This window comes from Lissotriton vulgaris, chromosome 2_1 (genome assembly GCF_964263255.1).
Source record: "Lissotriton vulgaris chromosome 2_1, aLisVul1.2, whole genome shotgun sequence".
NCBI classification, from domain to species: domain Eukaryota; kingdom Metazoa; phylum Chordata; class Amphibia; order Caudata; family Salamandridae; genus Lissotriton; species Lissotriton vulgaris.
Genome location: NC_141687.1, coordinates 401,971,911 through 401,989,220, shown reverse-complemented (window position 1 = coordinate 401,989,220; position 17,310 = coordinate 401,971,911). Strand labels below are relative to the sequence as shown.

The 17,310-nt window shown below is 47.9% G+C and overlaps 1 protein-coding gene across 2 annotated transcripts in view; it reads left to right on the top strand.

Moving 5' to 3' along the window:
* The first annotated feature begins 17,077 nt into the window (after nucleotides 1-17,077).
* ICA1L (islet cell autoantigen 1 like) overlaps nucleotides 17,078-17,310 on the top strand; it is a 455,070-nt gene continuing 454,837 nt past the window's right edge. For both annotated transcript variants that reach the window (XM_086955269.1, XM_086955268.1), the window contains exon 1: nucleotides 17,078-17,142. The gene's annotated coding sequence lies outside the window, so the exon portion shown is untranslated. The remainder of the gene's footprint in view (nucleotides 17,143-17,310) is intronic.

The window sequence follows — 17,310 nt, the reverse complement described above, 5'->3', positions numbered from 1 at the left end:
CACTGACTCAATCTCTCAGGGCCGGAATTAGATTCCCTCACTATGACGATCTACCAGTGCCCCTCATCTCTCCACAGCCCCTCTCTCACATCCATTTAATTTGTTTCATAGTGCTACTCATACCAGCGTAGGGTGTCCGAGAACTTTACTTAACACACACATTATGCAGACAATGAATCATACATGTGTAAAACAGTCTAGAAAATGGTATGTAACACAGAGGATTACAAGAGGTAGGAATCACATGTCAGCCATTCTAGTAGGCCGTTTATTAAGAGTGTTTGATTGGAGAAGCACAAACACAGGATTTAAGACCAACCACCGTTGCTGGGGTTGGTTTTGCGAATAGGAATGCATTTCTACCCAGTCAACCCATTTTAGCTACATTAGGATAATAAAAGATTGGGGGGAAAAATAACATTCTAATCTATACCATGTAGTTTACAAGTAGCTGAGTTCGTTGATGACAGTTTGTAGGCCTCTGTGTTATTAGGTGATTGTAACTAATGAACTGCAAGTATCAAAAGGATCTCTGTGACAAAAGTAGTGACCCACTGCGCAATCCACATAAAATACTGTTCATTTTACATGGTACACATTGTGCAGCAGGCATTTAATGAACCTGTCTATGCTAGTTTATCGTGAGTCCATACTGCCACTAAAGGTCGTCTCTCTCTCCAGTAGGAATATTCATCACAACAGTTAGTTATCTAATTATTCCCTGGACATTTTTATTGTTGCCTGAAAACTGCTGGGCATACAACAGAACTCGGCAGATTGCTTTCCACAGTAGCAACCCCCCAGCTCAGCGCAGGTGCAGCTACATACTGCCTGTCATATTTGATAGCCCTCAGTCGACCCCTGCAAAGGATTAATAGTGTTGCCTTACCCTACGGCTGCAAAAAGAACATTTTTTGGCAAAATGCAGAAAAATGTTATACATTCACCCCAGTACAGAGATCTGGGCCTAAATCCATCGTTTTTTTGCTCACCATGCCATTCCAGTTTGAACCCAGCCATATGCAAATCAGTCTTGACCCTGCGTCCAATGGGAACAGTCCAGCCCAAACTGCCAGGCCAGGTCCTCCCTTGACTGGAAACAAGCATCCTAGCGCAGGGTTTCGGACTTTCAGCCCTTATCAGCCAGGATAGCTTGAGTCCAGTGGCATGGAGAGGACGGGACCCACGTCTGGGCATACCCGCCCCACTCGGGGGTGACAAATGCAAAAACAGCTATTGATGGACATAATCCAGAACAATGTCACACATTCACCCGAGTACAGAGATCTGGGCCCAAATCCATCATTTTATTGTTCACCATGCCATTCCTGATTTGCATATGGCTGAGTCCGAACTGGGTGGTGTGGTGAGCAAAAGAATGATGGACTTAACCCAGATCCTTGTGACTTGGGGTGAAAGTTTGCATTGTCCAGCATTCCGTCTATCACTTGTTTCTTTTGCATATGTCGCCCTAAGTGGGAAGGCTATGCCCAGATGTGGGTAACGTGCTCACTCCACTACTGGATCCACGCAAGCCTGGCTGATGAAGGGTGATGCCCTCAAACCGTTGCCAGGATGCTTGTTTCCGGCCCAGGGAGGACCTGGCTTGGCAGTTCAGGCTTGACTGTTCCCACAAGGAACAGGGTCAAGACTGATTTCCATATGGCTGGGTCCAAACTGGGGTGGTGTGATGAGCAAAAGAATGATGGATTTAACCCAGATCCTTGTCACTAGGGGTGAATGCTTGCATTGTCCAGCATTCCGTCCATTAATTGTTTCTTTTGCATATGTTGCCCTAAGTGGGAAGGGTATGCCCAGACGTGGGTCCCGTGCTCACTACACCACTGGATTCAAGCTAGCCTGGCTGATGAAGGGTGATGCCCTGAAACCGGTCCCAGGATGCTTGTTTACGGTCCAGGGAGGACGTGGCTTGGCAGTTCGGGTGGTACTGTTCCAACAAAGAATAGGGTCAAGACTGAGTCCAAACTGGGGTGGTGTGGTGAGAAAAAAAATGATGGATTTAACCCAGATCCTTGTGACAGGGGGTGAATGTTTGCATTGTCCAGCATTCCGTCCATCAATTGTTTCTTTTGCATATATCGCCCTAAGTGAGAAGGGTATTCCCAGACATGGGTCCCGTGCTCACTACACCACTGGATGCAAGCTAGCCTGGCTGATGAAGGATGATGCCCTGAAACCTATCCAGAATGCTTGTTTCCGGTCCAGGGAGGACCTCGCTTGGCAGTTCGGGCTGGACTGTTCGCACAAGGAACAGGGTCAAGGCTGATTTGCATATGGCTGGGTCCAAACTGGAGTGGTGTGGTGAGCAAAAGAATGATAGATTTAACCCAGATCCTTGTGACTGGGGGTGAATATTTGCATTGTCCAGCATTCCGTCCATCAATTGTTTCTTCTGCACGTCGCCTTAACTGGGAAGGGTATGCCCAGACTTGGGCCCCGTGCTCACTATACCACTGGATTCAAGCTAGCCTGGCTGATACCCTGAAACCGGTCCCAGGATGCTTGTTTCCGGTCCAGGGAGGACCTGACTTGGCAGTTCGGCTGGACTGTTCCCACAAGGAACATGGTCAAGACTGATTTGCATATGGCTGGGTCCAAACTGGGGTGGTGTGGTGAGTAAAAGAATGATGGATTTAACCTAGATCCTTGTGACTGGGGGTGAATGTTTGCATTGTACAGCACCTGTGATAGGGAGGGAGTTACCCTTTTTTTATCAGGTAAAAGGATTGGGTCAACAATCATAAAAAGCAAAAACTCCTTTTCCTGAACTTTACAACCAATTTCTATTACTTTGTCCCATAAAGAGACATTCCACAGGTAGGAGAAGGGATATCGTCTATGCGCAGGTTACAAAATTTACAAACTTTTTGAGTGTCAGACAGGGATTAACACGCATGTATTTATAAACACAAATTTTAAAAAGTTCTCATTCATTTATTAAAAATATTTTAAAAAACAATACATTGTCTCATTTACATTATACATCTTGTTATACACAAATCAATTACAAATATTTGAATTAGTTTAAAAACTTGAATAACTAAACTTTGCTAATCAGCATAGTTCAAAAAATCTCTCGTGTTTTTTTTTATATAAAAACAAAGAACAAACTGTCGACGCGGCGTTTCGGTGCCAAAGACAATCTTGCACCTTCTTCAGGACTTGTTCATTACAATGATATCTAAAAGAGACATGTTACAATAAATTCCATTAGATCCTGTTTCAGTCTGACATTTGCACATTGAATGTTTTGCATTTTTATTAACTTTTCCCTACCATTTGGTAACCCCGCTAGACCTTATTAAGAATACTATACATCAATTCCCACGTATACTAAAAGCCTACACTTTAGCATTATTCACTGGCCTGAGATGCGGGATTACCGTGGAGACTAGACCTGATTTTTTTGCGCCTGCCCACGTTGGGAGTGCCCCAGATGACAACGACGCACTGGGAGAAAGGTGTGGACGGGGGGGCGCGCCGGTAGTGCTGTGGGCGGCCTCACGCTGCGGCAGGGGGTACCGCCATAACACCTGGCCCCCTAGTATATTAGCAGAGTGGACAGGCGATGCCAGGACGCAAGGGTGTTGCATTACGCCGGGAACGGCGTACACAGGACACCGCCGGGAAGACCTGGCGCTCTGAGGAGAAGGCAGCATAACGGAGGCCCGGCTTTACACCACTGTTGATCCCCATTAGCATTGGCGCTGTCGCCCCGGCCACCTAACAATCCTGGTTGAGAGGTGTGCGGACTGCCGGCGCGACCCGCCTGCGCAACCACAGTCATACCTATCATGGGCAGGCCCGATGCGAAACAACCCAAAATTAACTTTGGCGCTGCTAAGAGGTCATCCCGGGCAATACAGGACCAGCAGAACCAAGCGGGAGCCAGTGGGTCACTTTGCGAACCGTCCGAACCGGCTGCAGACCTACAAGATGTCCTCCGGGAGATTCACCAAGGGTTTGCTACAATTGCAGATAAAGTAGATAGGATGTCCTCACGTACGGATGCCATGGTCGATAAGCTGGAAGTTCACGAGGAACGCTTAAAAGAAGCGGAGCAACGCATCTCGGACTCAGATGACACCACGGCTAGACATACCTCGCAGCTCTCCAGGATGGACAACCTGCTGCGAATAATTGCGGCTAAGAATGAGGATTTGGAAGCGAGAAGCAGATGCAATAACATTCGCATTTTAGGCATTCTAGAATCAACCAACACAGGTAGAAAGGAAGAGTATGTAGAGAAACTACTGCTGGCGGCAATTGGCACGGAGGCCTTCTCTCATCAATTCATAGTCGAGAGGGCGCACAGGTCGTTGGGGCCCCGGCCCTAACCAGGCGCTGCCCCGAGACCCATCATTGCGAGGCTCCTGAACTATAGGGACAGGGACGTAGCTTTGAGAGCGGCGCGAAGCAAGAAATCACTATCATTCGATGGCAATTACTTTACCATATACCCGGACTTCATGCCTATGGTTCAGGAAGAACGGCAAAAGTTTTTGGACGTCAAGGCAAAACTGCGCAAGCTCCAAATTGACTATGCTCTTCTTTATCCGGCACGCTTGAGGGTGACGCACCAAGGCCAACAGAAATTTTTCACGAAGCCACAACAAGTGGATGATTTTCTCAAACAGATTAAAAAATCGAACAGACCTGGTGAGGTGGAGGAGGGCCCTCCGGACTCCCCGCTTGCAGCAGCAGGTGAAGAGGAAGAATGAACATTCCTGGTAATATTGACATTTTCTATATGGTGGCTTCCATCGTGAGTACTGATGTATATGATGGGGGGAAATGACCTTTCATGGACGGTAACTGAACATGTCTCCCCCCAGAAGTGCCTTATACTAGATCGCTGGGCACCCCTATTCCACACCTACAGGGGCGACTGCCGTAATGGTGTTGGCTCTGGGTGTGAGGGGCCGATGTGCTGCCACTCAGACATGGCCCCCAGCGGGAAATACCCTCCGGCTCTTTGCCATTTACTTAAGACCGGGAGGATATCATGTCCCTGGTTGGGGAACTGTTTTGGGGGGGTGGGGTGGGAGTATAATACTGGCAGGTTGGGGTTGCTTCAGTGGGAGGGGCGAATATGTTGGCCTTGGTGGGCATACACAGCCCTGTGGCAGGAAAATGTACATTACTAGAGAGAGTTGTAGTGATACTAACTGCACAGCGAGTCATAGTAAACAGTAAATGCACTGTGATAGTAGGGCAAGAAGCGCCATAATTGGTTTTTCCTTTCGTTTTTCAGTGGCGACCGAATGTCTCAAGATAACAGGACACAACTGAATATTGTCACGTGGAATGTTAGAGGGTTAGGGGATCCTCGAAAGAAGTGTCAGGTGCTCGCATATCTGGACAGACACAACACGTACATAGCAATGTTGCAAGAAACTCATTTTCTACCCCAACAGTCTAATATATTTGCTTCCAGATGGGCTGCACACAGAGTATTCTCCTCTTACTCCAGCTATACTAGGGGCACTGCCATTCTGATTAAGAAACAAGTCCCCATCTCCCTGGTGGGATCAAAGAGCGATGAGATGGGCAGATACTGCATAATATGGGGGCGTTTAGGCATGGAATCAGTAACCTTGGTGTGTTGCTATGGCCCCAATGTGGATGACCCAGATTTCTACTTCACCTTATGGGAGGCGGTGAAAGCTATTGGGTCGAATCACATTGTCTAGGGTGGGGATTTCAACGTCACTTATGCTCAGTTTACTGATAGATCGCATGCCGCTCCACATCATCACACTAAGGCGGGTGCACTGCTCAGAGATATCATAGCGGAACACCACCTTCTAGATGCTTGGAGGCACATGCACCCCTCAATACGAGAAGGCACACTCTTCACAGCTCACTCAGCCACTTGGGCGAGGCTGGATTATTGGTTTGTTTCTCGGGGACTTGGGCCTGCCATCTGCTCAGCACAAGATATAGCCCGCACATACTCTGATCATGCTCCTGTCAGATTAGCACTCTCCTCGGCAGATTTCAGCCCGCCGCGCAGTGCGTGGCGAATGAACCCCAAAATGTTGATGGACACAGTCTTCCAAGAAGAACTGCGCGAAGAAATACTAGGTTTCTTTGAACGCAATAAGGGCTTGGTACAGAAGGTAGAGACCATTTGGGAGGCCTTTAAGGTCACACTGAGGGGGTATTGCATCTCCAAAGGGGCGGAAGTGCTCCGAGATATTATGAACACGCTAGGCCAGATAGAACGAGACCTAAAAAGTTTAGAAGAAACACTACAGCATACTCCAGATCAAGAAACGGAGGAGAAATTCAGAAGCAAACTCACAGAATACACAGCGGAGGCGCAGAGGGAGGTGCGTTTCAGGGGCAAACACTGGCAGGCTCGCAGATACGGAGAGGGGGAGCGACCAGGCAAAACGCTGGTGGATATAGTCCGTATACCACGCTACTCCAATTATGTCGTAGAACTGGAAAGGGCTGATGAGACGCGATGCTGTGATGCGGCCAGTATACTAACAGAGTTTACCAGGCATTATGAGGAGTTATATACCAACTCAGGTGCCCCGGGTATGCAGCTGGATGAGTACTTAGGGGATGTGGCTCTTGGATGGCTCAGTGATGTGCATCGTAAATGTTTGTGCGCACCATTTGAACTGGACGAGGTGCGGGAGGCCATAATGGAATTACAATCCAGCAAGGCCACAGGGATGGATAGCATCCCTGTCGAATTTTATAAAACTTACATTGACATAATGGCCCCTATCCTTCGTGAAGTCTATGAAGAGTCCTTGGAAGTGGGTTCTCTCCCCCCGTCAATGAGGAAGGCCCTCATCATATCCCTGCCAAAATCAGACCAACCGGCCCACCTCTGCGAGTCTTACAGGCCGTTATCTTTGCTCAACTGTGATGCCAAAATTCTGGCGAAGTTAGTTGCTAAACGACTGACTTTGCTGTTGGAACACCTAAAACTCCCAGATCAGTCTGGGTTTGTCCCTGGAAGAGCCACTTCCCATAACTTGCGGACTCTTTTTACTATCATGAATAATGTAGCCTGTGAACTGCCCTTGGCGGCGATTTTCTTGGATGCGACTAAAGCCTTCGACTCTGTCGAATGGCATTACATATTTGCAATTTTGAGTCGAATTGGGTTTCCGCCACTCTTCCTGTCATGGATCCGCCTTTTGTATTATCAACCGGGGGCCAAAGTACTAATCAATGGCTGGATATCACTGAGATTCTCAATCACTAGAGGGACACGCCAGGGCTGTCCTCTGTCCCCACTCTTGTTTGCCCTAGCCACAGAACCCCTAGCGGCGCGTCTGCGTCAACATCACAACGCCATGGCCCTACAATGTAACATGCGACAAATCCTTGTCTCAGTGTATGCGGATGACATCACCCTATACGTGAAAGATCCGCAGAATAATTTGAATACGCTCTTGCGAGAATTTATTGTTTTTGGACACCTATCTGGAGTTCAAATAAACTGGGGGAAGTCTTGTATTTTCCCCCTGACTGACTCAGTGGAGCGATTACCGTTTGATTTCCCCTTGGAGTGGTGCGCAGACGAACTCTGATATTTGGGGATCGCATTACCAGAAATAAGGAGGAGCTCATGAGGCTCAAATACGGGGTGGCACTCACCCGAATAACGGACAAAGTTAATAGATGGATTAGACTCCTGTTGTCTATGGCAGGCAGGGCGTCACTGATCAAAATGGTGATCTTACCCCAGCTTTTATACCTATTCTTGAATATTCCCTTTTTTCCAGGACGCCATTTTTTCAAGGCCCTTAGAACTGAGATGATTTGTTTAGTGTGGAGAGGCAAACAAGCGAGACTGAAATGGGCTGTGTTAATTAGACCATATTCGACGGGTGGCTTCGACATCCCTGATTTTGAACAATATCATATTTGTGCTCAGGCGCACTATTTATATTTTTGGATACACCAGCCCAAATATATGCCCCAGCTGACAGCGGAACACTGGCTTGTTCATCCAATACCGATAGAAGGCGCTATATGCATGGCATTAAATGCCAGGGAACGCACTCAGACGACCGTGAATGCCACGATCACGGCGTGGCAGCGTATTGCGCGTCAATTCGAGGCCCCTATACCATACTCGCCGCTATTGCCTCTGGTGTATCATCCAGACATGCCCCTCTTGCAAGAAGCCCTCTTTCATAAATTTCAGGATCGCACGTCCATTAAACGTTGGGTAGACCTGTACGAGAATGGGATATTCCGCACTTCTGACAGCATGTTTCAAGATGAGCATTGCACGCCGCTCGATGTCTTCTTATACATCCGCCTTAAACAAGGGGTTAGACCCCTGCATGTAGAATTTCCGGATGAGCCTCTGCTGCTTGCACCTCTGCAGACGCTGCTACAGCAGCCCTCGCCGAGACAGCTGGTATCCCTGCTCTATCGCAACATACGCACTCAGCAGAAAACCGAAGCTATGCTGTCCCGCTCAAAATGGGAGGCAGAACTTGGCACTCCCATAACGGAAGAGCAATGGGAATACTGCTGCTCACAAACTGAAAGGATTTCGGCCAGAAGCAGGTTGAGGATTATGCACTATAAATACCTCCACAGATTGTACCACACTCCAGTCAGTCTACACAAGTACCATCTACGTGATAACGATAGGTGTGATAGATTTCATGCCCCGCAGGCTGATTTTTTACATTTTTCCTGGAATTGCCCGACAATGCACGAGTACTGGGGAACAGGTTTTTACAGCATTGCAACGCATGACTGATATAAATATAGAAGCCACGCCATTAGTCACGGCAAACATATTCCACTGGCATATCGCCGTTATACAGCACTGGCATTGTTAATGGCAAAAAGACGCGTAGCCTGCAGATGGAGCAGGGGGAGAGCACCAAAGTTTAAAGATTGGCTGAATGACCTGATACACTGCCAGGAACAATCTGCCCTGTATGCTGAACTGTTACCTGTCTCATCCAGACCCTGGGACATATGGTCGCCGCTAGTAACCTACTTGCAATTGACAACTCAGGGCGGAGATAACTAGCACGACAACAGGAACATAGCTATGCACCCCATATTGTATGTCATCACCTGAGGATTTCAGTACAGTGTATAAAGATTGCGAGGTGCAGTTATGTAGCTAATAGTGGAGTTGGGGGACCCGATGGGTGAGTCTACCCACCTGTACGAGCATCAAGTATACGAGTGGGGAGGCTGAGTGAGTGGGGCATTTGAGGTGGGAGGTGCAGCTGCGTGACGAACGAGAGTGAAAAGTGATGTGGATATACCATCCCCGAAAACTTGCTTATCTTCCATTTTTTTATTGAATGTTGTGATCTGATAATTCTAAAGGAAGTACGCCTAGGAACTCCCTAATACAACGCGGCCGGCCTGAAGAGGTTGTAGGCGACTTGCTGTTTTAACTTGTATTTACTGCACACTTAATGATTTATATAATTGTTTGAAATATTATGATGATGCCGGCCAGAGATTGGTTGTAGGCACACAGCTGTGTATATGTAACCTACCAATAAAGGTCTTTAAAATAAAAAATAAAAAAAGTGTGTTCCAGAGGTCATGAGAGTTGGTGCAAAAAAAGCGTCCTTCAGCTCTTACTCTTTAACCACGTCGAACACAAGCCAAGTTTAGGTTGGCTTGAACGCAGGTGCAGTTCCGGAAGTAGCAGTTTGGAAAGTATAGCTGTTGAATGATAACTTGTTGAATGTGAGGATCAAAAAATGAAAGAATAGTTTTGAGCCCACATAGAAGCCCAAAGGATCTGCCTACCATCAATTTAGCCTGTGCATCGGAAGTTATAGCACTGACCTCCCAGACACCTAGATTTTTTTTACCACCGACTCGGGCCGCGAAGGGAGGCCCAGGGAAGGCCACCAGTGGTCACTCCAAGAATGGAACTACTCTCCATCCAGCAAAGTTAACTAGCTGCAGTTAGACTTTCATTAACACTTATTGAAAGCTTTTTCTGAAAGGAAATCATCCTTTTTCTATTTTAAAAGTATGCTGTATTTTTGGTTCCCTTTATTTGCCAATATGGAAGTGCACTGCTTAGCAAAAACAAAAATTCAATTTATGGAGTCATACTGAGCAAGGCAACTTTACATCAATCTAGCACTAACCAGTCACACATTTTGAAAGTGTGCAGTTTGTAGTAAAATCGGTAACCAGTAAAAACGAAAGGATTACGGTCTAGCTTGCAATTAGAACCAACTTTCCAACGTAAGACATCATTGCCCCTTCCTCGACTGATATGCCAGCGTTTGGTCAACCCTAGGCAGTTAACCATGAAATATAGTAACGAGGTTGCCACAGCCTCCTGCAGGCACAGTCCTTCTCATCAAAATCAACCAATTCAAGTGACATGGCTGAAGTCTAAACGCAGAGAGCAAAAGCCATCGCCACTAGCCAAAATACAGGGGGACAGCCACAAATAAAAGCCAACACAATCCAACGTCATCCTTAGCTGTCCGAGCATAGCTCGAGACCAACTGCCAGCCTAGAGCGATCTTCCCGAATACCAGGGAACACACACCAACTTAAAAATTTGCAAACATTCGTGACAAGAATTTTCAATTCTATTAAGGACTAGGAGGCGAGGATTATGCTTAGTCTCATTTCTTTACTGACACATAGCAGCCAATCACATTACAGTAAAGAAAAAACAGAAACAGGGCAACCATAGAGTACCCCACAGTATATAAACAGTCTCAGAGGTAACCACTTCCTCTTTCTTTGTCCAAAATCCAGTATGAAGAACCAATGAACATCGGAAAAAAACCAAGGAGAACATCATCCAATAGGTCCAAAATCCGAACGAGGCGGTGGAGGAACTTCCAGAAGCCACAGAAACAGGAGCAGGCCAACGAGGAGCAGAAACTCGCAGCATAACGTCCACAAGGGCGGAGACGGAGGAGCCTCACTTGGGGTCAGAGCCTGAAAAGAGACACAAAGCCGTAATACACATCCTGTGTAATCATGAGCAAATAAGGGTGGGTAGAAAAAATCATTGCATTCATCACATATCAGTAGGCAATAACTATGAAACAGTGCATAGTAATAATACAATCTATATATGCATAGAAAAACGGGTGGGATAATCCTCGCCTCCTAGTCCTTAATAGAATTGAAAATTCTTGTCACGAATGTTTGCAAATTTTTAATTCTATGTCAGGACAGGAGGCTCCGATTATGCTTGTTCAAAGCTGAGCCACCACTACAGAAGCCACACTATCGATGGGTTTAAAATAAAAGGTCTTAAACACAGAAGCAGATGACCAATCTGCAGCCTTCATGATATCAAACAGAGTAACACCCATGGAATAGGCTTTAGACGCCATCGCTCCCCTTGCAGAATGTGCACCAAACACAGAAACATCAATTCCAGCCTCAGACATAAGCCCCCGCACCCAGCGCGCCAAGGTAGCTGGAGAAACAGGGCGAAAAGGCTTTTGTAATGCAATAAAGAGCGGACCTTGCATGTCTGAGCGCAAAGAAGCGGTACTCACCTCATAATCTTTCAGGCACTGAACCACACAAAGATTGGGGTGAGAAGGAAAAGAAGGATAAGAAATAGAAGGCGTATTAGATTTGGTACGTCTGGAGAGACGAAAGGAAACTCCTTCAGGAGTAAAACTGCGACCCGCCAGGTCCAAAGCGTGTACGTCCGACACGCGCTTACAGGAGACCAAACATAACAACATGGTTAACTTTGCAGATAGTTGTTTGCGAGATAAGGAGGCATTAGGAGGCCAAGCCTCCAAAAATCTGAGTACAACCGAAACATCCCACAAGGTAACATACTTAGGGGTGGGAGGTTTCGCGAAACGCACACCTTTAAGCAACCTGGAAATAAAAGGGTGTTCACCCGCTGGTTTCCCATCTATGTGGGCATGACCCGCCGAAATCGCCGACCGAAAACCGTTGATAGTCGAATAAGCCAGACCAGAGGTGGCTAAGGAGGCCAAGAAATTAACGATCATGCTGATATCTGCTGAAACGGGATCAACTTGGCGTTGTGAACACCAATCACACCAACGCTTCCAAGACCCCTTATACCGTTTGTGAGTATTGGGAGCCCATGCTTCACTAAGGAGTTTGGAAGCGTCGCTTGAAAGGCCTGGGAGCGACCAGCGATCCCCGAGATCCTCCACGCGAGAAGCGGGAGGGAGCCTGAGAGGATCAGGGGATGAGGATCCCCGAGAGGGTCTAACAGGAGATTCCACAAAGGGGGAAGGAGAAACGGTGGAGCCGAACACATTTCTAGAAGGACCGGAAACCACGCTTGAGCCCTCCAGAGAGGGGCAATCAGAATCAGATCCGTCTGAAATCGTTTGGAGTAGGCCAATACCCTGGGAATCATCAGAAATGGAGGGAAGGCATAACAGAGGGTCGATGGCCACTGCTGGAGAAAGGCATCCGTGGCCAGAGCCTGAGGGTCCGGCCTCCAACTGTAAAAATGCGGAAGTTGCGCATTGAGGCGTGAGGCAAAGAGATCTAGTTGGCAAGGACCCCACCGCCGATGGAGAGCACGGAAGACCCGAGGATGCAGCCTCCAATCGCTGTAATCCCGGAGATGTCTGGAGTGCCAGTCCGCTATCTGATTGTGGCATCCCGGAAGGTACTCCGCAATAACAGTGATCTTCCTCTGCAGACAGAAGTGCCAAAAATCTTTGGCAATCTCTGCCAGGATTCTGGACCTGGTCCCGCCTAGTTTGTTGACATAGCGGACTGCTGATACATTGTCCATCCGGAGAAGGACACAACAACTGGTTTGCAGAGGGGAAAAACATTTGATCGCAAAAGAACCCGCTAGAAGCTCCAGACAGTTGATATGCAGCGTCAATTCCTGAGGGGACCAACGACCCCCCGTCGAGACCGAGCCGCAACGGGCTCCCCAGCCCCACCGACTGGCATCGGACTCTATCACTAGATCCGGAGACACACCGAAGAGGGCTCGGCCGTTCCAGGCCTCCATGTGGTCCAACCACCACTGCATCTCCCACCGGACCTCCTCCGTAAGAGGAATCTGATCTGAATATCCGAGGCCTTTCCGGAGATGAAGAATTTTCAGGCGCTGCATTGCCCTGTAATGCAGGGGACCCGGAAAAATCGCCTGGATGGAAGATGCCAGCAGACCGACTACACGTGCCAACGACCTCAACGACACAGTCGGTCTGGAAATAACAGATGTCAACTCTCTCTTGATATAACGCATCTTTTGGTTGGGCAAGAGAAGCTGACAAGTTACCGAGTCGATCTGAAAACCCAGGAAATCTATCTGCTGGGAAGGAACCAAAACCGATTTCTGAACATTGATCAGAAACCCCAGAGATTGTAAAAGAGTGATGGACAATTTCAGATGTTGAATAAGTTTGAGCGGACACTCCGCCAGAAGAAGAATATCGTCCAGGTAAATAATCAACCGGACACCCAGAGACCGAAGGTGTTCCACAACTGGTCGCAACAGTTTCGTGAAGCACCATGGTGCCGACGAAAGACCGAACGGGAGAACCTGATACTCGTACCAGACTCCCTGCCAGAGAAACTGGAGAAAACGGCGATGTGGTTTGTAAATCGGAACCGAGAGATATGCATCTTTGAGGTCCAGCCGGACCATCCAATCCTTCTCTCGAAGGAGATCTCTCAAGAGATGGATTCCCTCCATCTTGAAATGTCGGTATACGACTCCCCCGTTGAACTCTTTCAGGTTGAGAACAAGGCGAGCACCGCCCCCCTTTTTCTCGACCAGAAAGACAGAGCTGGCAAACCCCTTTGGATGACGGGTGGTTGGAATCACCGCCCCTTTCTTGAGAAGAGAGTCTATCTCCTCTGAAAGACAAACCTGATCCTGAAGAGAAAAATGCAGACAAGGAGGGGGACAAGTCTGATGTATTGGGTGATAGAATTCTATTCTGAACCCCTGAACAGTTTGTAGCACCCAAGCATCGGCGGAGAGCATGCGCCAATTCTGCAGAAAAAACTGAATGCGACCCCCCAACATCACATCGCATGCAGGAATCAGTCTCACCTGTAGAGTGGGAATCCTGGTATTGTCCCTGATGACCACCGGAACGTCCTTTGCCGTACTGGCCCTTTCCTTTTCTGGAAGGATAAAAGTTGGCTCTCGAAGAATAGCCTGCGTCGTAGGAGCCTCTGTGTTGAGAGGAATTGCCTCTCTGGGACTGACTGGCAGAACCACGGCCGAACGAGCGTCCCCTACCTCGTCCGGCCTTTCCAAAAACCGGACGCATGGCTCGCCGCAAGGAGGCCTGCGCCTTGTCGATGCCGCTGAAGGTTGACACAAAGCGCGTAAGCTCCTTAAGAAAAGGCTGGCCAAACAGGAGGCCGTCCGCCTCAGGGCCCGATTCAGAAGAGGCCAATTCAGAAAGTCTAGGGTCAAGCTTTAATAAGATGGACCTGCGACGTTCCGCAGATATCGCACAATTCGCATTACCCAGCTGGCAAATCGCCCTTTGCGCCCATTCAATCATTTCCTTAGGGTTCACAAGGGCAGAAGCTTCCTGGGCCCTGTAGCCGAGGTCTAAAATTTTTGTGAGAGGCCCAAGGACGTCCAACATTTTATCCTGACAGGACCGCCAAGATCTATCCAGGCCCTTCTTAGGGTCCTTGGCATACTTTTTCAAATAGGTGACCATCATGGGGTCAACTTCAGGGGTCTCAGATAAATGAGCAGACAAATCTGGCCTCGGGCATTCCGAGCGCAGCCTGGCACGAACCGAAGCCTCAAAAGGCTGACGGATATGTGCCTCGATATAGGCAGCTACAGCCGGAGAAGGCCCCCATGAAGAAGAGTTGGGGTGAACAATGTCGGCGGGCTCGAAATTGAGCACCGGAGGACGCTCGGGAGCGTCCACAAAATGCTCCTTACAGACCCGTTTTTTAGGGGGAGGAGAAACATGGTCCGAAGATGCAGAGGACAACACATTGTCTGAATCAGCCTCATGAAGACCGGCAGTTGAGGGAGGCGCAGCCGCCAAAGTTTTTGCCAGACGCTGAAAGTCAGCTTTGTGAGGGTTAACCGGCGACTTCGCCGTCTTCTTGGAAGCAGGCAGCCAGCCCTGCTGTTGAGCATAGAGACTCAGATGACGTTTCAAAGGGTTAATAGCACGTACAAGTGCTTTGTTAACTGACTGTTGAACACCCTTATCCAATTGTTCAACTAAGTCCTGTTCCAAGGAGCCTTCCTCCTCATCAGCATAGTAGTAGTCGTCTTCCACGTCATCAAAATATTCAGCCATTCTACACAAAGGTAGAGGTAAAAGCCCACAAGACGACTAGAATATGGAGTGTTGGAAACACCAGTCAAGGGGGAGTGTAGAACCCCACAGCAGGCTTAAACGCAGGAAAAAAACCTGCCTTGGTAGCAATAGAAAGTGGAGGGAGCCAAAGCCTGCACTAAACAACACTCTAGGCAGAGCCTATGCCAATAAGAATACTACCAAAGTCCTAAAAGACCTCAGCGTCGGACGGGGTTAAATTGCACTGACAGGCCGTGGGCAAACGTCAACAAACGCCGTCGTTAAACCAGCTGAAGAGAAAACAGCCGGAAATGGGACAGCGCGCATGCGCGACTGTCACCTGCCAGTGAAAAACCGTCAAAGAGCGCTCGCGCTCACAACAAACGGAACCCCTGCTCCCGCTCCACAAGCAGCGCGCGAGCAGCTAGGAAGCGCTCGGCGACGAAACGGAGGTGAGACACACGCTCCGGTAACCAACAAAGCACACGCTGAAAGCGGCGAAAAAACGCGACTAATCAGCAACGGAGCCAAGCCCCAGACGCGCGATACACAGTGCAAGCGTCAAAGCACAAAGCGGTAATATCCACAATTAAGTAATGAAATATCAAGTAAGAAAATGCACTTAACTGGCTGCGGAGCAGCAAAGAAAGAGGAAGTGGTTACCTCTGAGACTGTTTATATACTGTGGGGTACTCTATGGTTGCCCTGTTTCTGTTTTTTCTTTACTGTAATGTGATTGGCTGCTATGTGTCAGTAAAGAAATGAGACTAAGCATAATCGGAGCCTCCTGTCCTGACATAGAATATCATTTCAGGGGATTTTTTAAGCCGAAGTTGCAGTTTCAACTTAGAAATTCCACTTGGAAATGTGAACTGCCACCTTGCACAGCGCCACGGAAGGGAAACGCTTGTTAACACTTTCCACAATCTTTTGTACTGTTTATAAGAATGCTGCAGTGCCTATGTGCACACACATTGGTTTCCAGAGGTTTTAAATGCCTAATGCATTTTAGTGCAGTGATGCAGCCGCCAGAACTAAAATGCGGTAATCTAAACCCTGATGCGCTGTCTTGGCCGGGCAGTAAAAAAAAGTTAACTTTCCATTTCATGGGTTTTGTAGCAGTTGCAAAATATGTGTAGAATTTCTCATTGCACAAAAGGCTGTAATTTCAGACATTTTTGCATTCCACTGCTTTGTTTTAATCGCTAGAAAGTTTCACTCTTAGTGTTGAATGGCACTCTTAACTACATTGAATCCATGGTATCGTCACACATGGCATGGGAAATCCAGTCCTGCACTGTGATCCTTCGGTACCCGCGGCTCTTCGTTACGACTGCAACATTAATTCAATGCCATTATCCGGATTGTAAACCGCTGCCACCCGAAACCGCCGCCAGTCCCCATCACAACAACAATCATGGGTAGCAAGAACTTTCCGTGCCGTGACCATCCAATCAATCATCTCTCGGGTCAAACGTTAAACCTTAACCCATGCCTCACTCGCTTTATTTCACCCACCACAAAACTCCAACCGCACCAAAACTGCGTAGCGTGGCACACAAGAACGTGCGCGAAAAGCCTGTAAGTGTTTATATACAGCAGAGCCGCATGGGGACTCCACGGCCAATGAGCACCACGAAATATCGAGAAAGGCACTAGGATTGGCTAGGATGCCGACAATGCTCCAATCCCAGGTCCACTTGCACCTTACGGTTTCCTTCCACTACAGTGAAGACTATAAGAATATGTTCAGCCGTCGGACTGGCTGTCATGCGACCCGGAAGTACTGAAAATACGACAAATTTTCTTAAAAAATTAATAAGAGACTACGGACGCTAGGCTGAATTTACGGACGTTCTTTGTAAGTAGAGGAGAGGTAGTCACTTGTATTGCCTCTCACAACATTTTATTATCACAATTGGTACTTGTGTCCACAAAAGATGTGTTATTCTCTAGGATGTCTTAGTGTATCATTTGCCAGTAATATGTGACGGGTGTATTTATTGCTGTGTAGGAAATTGACTATAGT